This window comes from Gavialis gangeticus, unplaced genomic scaffold (assembly GCF_001723915.1).
Source record: "Gavialis gangeticus isolate Ggan-Ray unplaced genomic scaffold, GavGan_comp1, whole genome shotgun sequence".
Classification (NCBI taxonomy): domain Eukaryota; kingdom Metazoa; phylum Chordata; order Crocodylia; family Gavialidae; genus Gavialis; species Gavialis gangeticus.
In genome coordinates this window covers 70,354,225-70,359,576 of record NW_017728994.1, presented here as the reverse complement: position 1 = coordinate 70,359,576, position 5,352 = coordinate 70,354,225, and the positions used below count along the sequence as shown (strand labels likewise).

At 43.0% G+C, this 5,352-nt stretch overlaps 1 protein-coding gene across 2 annotated transcripts in view; it reads right to left on the bottom strand.

The window, feature by feature from the left end:
• Positions 1-5,352, bottom strand: part of DOCK1 (dedicator of cytokinesis 1) — a 599,368-nt gene that overhangs the window by 540,167 nt on the left and 53,849 nt on the right. The gene's annotated exons all lie outside the window — the stretch shown is intronic.

Below are 5,352 nucleotides of genomic sequence, written 5' to 3'. Positions count from 1 at the left end.
TTTTTTTTTTTTTTTTTTTTACAAATGTTATTAAAAACACATTTATTGCCCTACACTTACAAAGCTACACATATTGAGCATCTTTGTTTTTTACCAAGACTGCATATCACAGAAACAACTATATATAAAACAATGTACAACTACATATATTAAACTCTTAAACAACATCTATCAACTTCCCACAAAAAACAAACCCTTACAGATATCTCTCTCTTCATACAGAACTCCGGCACCTGAAACTGTCCACCCCTCCCATCAGTCTTCCCTGGTGGTTTAGTTGAACAAGTGTGTCCAGTACTTTTTCCTCCACTTCTTCTCCTATCTCTTCCTTGTCCTGATTGATATAGTACTTCAGTTCATGCAGCCCCAGCTCCAGGAACTCTTTCAGTGAAAGCCAACTCCTTAAACACTCAGAGGTTTCTTATTTTCCATAAATTAGTTTTAACACATGCTAATAAAGGCCTTAATAACACTTCCTCCAGTCCCTTTGGTATGAGTGCATATAGTACCATCTCCCACACTAATAACAGGTTTATTTCAGTGACACTCAGAAAACAGTAATCCTTTCCCACACTCCTTTTGCATATGTACACTCCTAAAATACAACCCACCATTTCTTCTTTCCCACACCTTTCCCTTGGGCACCTTGACGACCTGAAGCCCCATCTGTGTTGCACTTCTCTCACTGGCAAGATATTTCTCACAACCATCCACATTAAACCAGCATGTTTGCCTTTTCGTTGTTTATCCACCACCAGTCCCCACACTTTCTTCACTTGTCCTTCCGTGAAGTTTCCCTCCAGCACTATCCTGACTCTCTCCCTTACTGCTTTCATCAACGTTGTATGATCCTTGTGAACCTCCAACCCAGCGTTGCCTATTTTACACCTCTCTGTGAATCCTTCCATCCTGATGTAATGAATCAGTGGTTTCCACGCCCATGGACTCTTAGAAGATATCTGATATACTCCCCATTTCCTCAAAATTGCAACTGCATGAAATGAGGCAATACATGCTGTATTACCCCAATACATACATTCCCCTTTCCCTCTGCTACTGCCTTGAATGTCGCGCTAACGTAATTCACATAGACAGACAATCCCAAATCTGGCAGCCCCAACCCCTCTTGCTTTATACAGTTCAGCTCTAGCCAAACTCTGTCTTTCAGCATTCCAGAAAAACATACACATTTCCTGTACTTTTGCTATCTGCTGCCATGTCAGTGGGAATACAGTTCCTGTATATAAATATAAAATAATCAAAGTTTTTGCCACAACCTTGCCATCACCTTTTCCTATGCTGTATTATCTTTTCCTTCAGCATCAGTCACGAACCCTAGCACTCTGATTTCTTTCTCTCATTTGAAGAGAAAGCTTCTCCAAGGCTCCCCAGTTCCCCACTCCCACTATGGTGCTTTTCAATCTATTTAGTTTAGCCTCCGTCACATCTTCATACTCTGTTGATCCTTTTCAATCAAAAGTCTCTCTAAGTACTATATTTATATCATCCATGTATAGTACACATTTCACCTCACCCCCCCCCCGGGTATATTTAGTCTGCTTTGGACCTTGTTTTTTCTTATTCTTTGTGCGAATGGTTTCATGCTGCACACAAATGGTAGTGGCGACAGGGGGCACCCCTTATGGATTTTTAAGATCCCATTAATTTGGACTTGACTGTCCACTTCTTTATACAAATAACTTTATCCAACATATAAATTTCTCTGGGAACCCCATTTTCCTAGCACCTCAAATACATAATCATGATCCACTCCGGCATATGCTTTTTCTAAGTCTAGGTTTACTGTAGCTGTGTTTGTTTTCCTTCTGGATATAAAATAGTGCATCTTTGATCACTCTGATTGCTTCAGAAATCACTCTACCTGGTGCTGCACATACTTGGTCTTCTTGTATTATCTTCCTCAGGTTTTTCTTCATCCTCAAAGCCAGCGTCTTGGCCATTAATTTATAATCCATATTAAGGAGCATAATCAGTCCTGTTATTCAGGAGTTACTCTTCAAGAATTGGAGAAGGAAGATCACAGCACCTCTTGTAAAATCCTTCCCTCTCTCTCGTTTCTGCTGTATCCTCAAACACCGCCACTATATCACTACCTACCTATGCACAAAACTTCTCATAATATCCTGTAGGCAGTCTGTCTGCTCCTGGTGATTTCCCCTCTTTTTAAGGTTTTAACACTCCTCCACTTCCTTTAAGCTTATGTATTATTATATTTGTTTCACCTTCTTTAAGATTCTTTAAGGATTATATCACCCAATGCTTTAAGCTTTCCTTTTGCCGCCTTCACTCTGGCCAAAAAGTACTGGGATCACTCTTAGTCTTCTCCCATCCATAGTGCTTGTGCCAAGAACATTTTCTCTCTCATCTTTCTTTTAAACCAGGTTTCTAACTCTTACCTGGATTCTTCTACCTCTTGTCACCCATCTTCCTTCTGTGGCTTCCTTTAGCAGTTCCTGCATCTTTCTTTGCAATTCTCTTAGCTCTTTGGTTCTTTCCCCATGTATTTTTAGCCTTCATTCCTGAAGAATTCTATAGTTTTCTTCTTCATCATCACCCACCATTCTCTGGTATTCCCAAAATATTTCTTCAGTGTTTGATATGCCTCATACTGTCTCACATACACTTGATATATCTCTTCATCTTGTATAAGCCACACATTTAACTTCCCATGTCCCTTCCCTCTCATGGGGCCCTTACCGAGACTCATTTTCACCTCAGCATCTGGTGATCACTAAAAGCCACATATGGTTTCTTTCTTCCTTATCCCCATTTCTTTTGATACAACCACAAAGTCAGTTTTTGACAGTTTCTTTCCACTGAGGTCTGTTGCGGTGAAACTTTCTCCCCTGCCCACACATCTCCTAGCGACTTTTCTTTTATTATATTTGTTAATAGTCTGGATGACCCATCTCAAGCGCCGTTTCCTCCTTCCCCTGTTGTCGCTGACTTTAATTACACAATTGAAGTCTCCCACTATTATGCACTGTCTCCCTACAGCCACGAAAATCACTAGCTTTCTAAGTAACACATTCTTTCTCTTCCTCTCCGGTGGTGAATATACATTATAAATTTCTAATTCTGCTTCCCCAATACTATCATTTCTTGCAATCTTCCACTGATGACTTCTGCTACTTGCTTTGCTCTCAGCTGTGGGTTCTTGAATAGTATTACTACCCTTGCCACTTTATTTTCATTTGTCCCTGACCACCAGGATGGTCCCCATCTCTAACTTTTCTCTCAAAAGCATTTATAATCCCTCTTCCTTGGTATACCATATTCTTATGGACAGATTATGTCTGTCCTTACTTGGCTCAACACTGGTTCAACCTGTTCCCATCTTCTCCTTGTTCAGATATTCCTGATGTTAAGCAAAACTACTGTCAATGTCATTTATGCTTGTTTAAAAATAAGTGTGCTTGTCCCTTTAAGGTTTATCCATGCTTGCCTTGAACTGTGTGCGCCAGTTCCTTCAAGGTTAGTCTGTGCTACTGCTCAGTGATCAACTCCTCCACCTTCCTCACTCACATTCCTATAGCCTTTGCAAGCTGCCAGATTGCTTTCACCTTTAGGAACGCTTTTATATTCCCATCTCCCCATTGCTTCCTGCCTTCTTGACTCTTGGATCCCAGAGGCATTAGTGGCAGGAAACTGCTGTCTAGCTCTTCCTCGAACTCACCTCCCTCATGATCAAGTTTCTCCTTCCTGGTCTTCAGCCAGTGCATTTTCTTTCTCTTCCCAGCCTATGTCTCTGGTTCTCTCTCTTGCTCCATCTCCACTTCTGTTGTTCTTTCTTCCCTACCCCACACCTCCTTGTCTGTTTGTTGTTTCTGCCCTCCCTTCCATTCCATCTCCTATCTCCTCCTGCCTCAATCACAGAAATGTTGCCCTCCTCCTCCTCTGTTCCACCCTCCTGCAGGGTTTCTTCCACCATTTCTACCTCAGTATTCAACCCCTTCTCTCCCCTCCTCCTCTCCTCTGCGTTTCCCTATTCCTCAGGGGGGCTGACTACACTTGCAAGGGCTTTGGGCACCTGTGATACAAGTGTCCATCTCCCTTACAAATAGTTCATTTTTGCAACTCCTGGCACTCTGCTGTTGCATGCTTATCCTTTCACATCTGTAGTACACTGTGATGGGGCAGTGTGTGAACAGGTGCCAAAACTTTCCCGAATTTGCTGCACTGTTTAGATGCAGCAAATTATAAAACCCTGGTGTGTCCCAATCTGGATCACTAATGGGAGGTACAACACCCCACCTGAGCTCCACTCATCTGCTTGTAAACATTTGTGCCCTCCAAGACCTCTTGACTTTTCTCCTATGAACTTTATCCCTCTTAATTCCTCCCTCCCACATTTCTCTGCTCATTTCTTTCAAAAGTTCTCATACCCTTCTCCAACCCAGTAAGTCAATCCCAAATCTTTCGGTTCAAGACAGCAATCAGGCTGGTGAGACAGCAGTCAGGCTGCCTGCACCTCCAAAATCTGAAACAGTACCTTCTCCTGTCTTCATCATTCTCATTGTTGCCACCTCCGCTGTAACTCCTGCTGTCACCTTTTTCCTTCGTTTCTTCTCCACCTTCATCCACTCTTCATTGCCACTCAACCCTTTCCACCTCATGCTTAGTTGCCACAACTGCCATTGTTTTGATCTTCAGGTCTCCCTCCTCCACTCCTTATGCCCCACCATTCTGTTGATCCCTTTCTCTGCCTTTAAGGCATAGATCAGGCTTATAATTCTGATGGAAACCTACCACAAGGGCAGGCCAGGACTACTCATCTGAATTAGACGGTAGTACCCATTTCACAGTCCCCCCTCAGCGCCAACTCCTTTTCAAGTCACGGTGAGCCACAACATTGCATACATTTGGACTTCCTCTTCACTCCCATAGTTGAGCTGCACCTTTCTCCCCATTTCCAGTGATTTTTTTCACCATCCTTAAATGTCTGGCAAATGTGACCAGATAAGGCCCTGAACAGTTCAGTCAGAATCCCTCTATCAGCTCCTCTCTCAGCCTGTCACATATGACTAGTGTGGCCCCACCCTCCAGGAGGTGGAGTCAGACCAGGTTACCCTGCACTTCATCTGCATATAAGTTTTTGGAGGATCCCAGGACTTGTGACAAAGAACACCCCATGCCAGTCATGAGTGGGGGTGCTAATTAGCACACAGATCCTTTGTGAGGAGGTAACCTGGAGTACAAACACGCGCACAGTGAACAGTGCTGAGCTGTGACGTCTCCACGGCTTGAAATACTGTTGACTGGTGGGGCCCTGCCCAATAATCAAAATGGTAAATCATGAACCTACAGATGCATCACAAGTAGGTCCAGGAA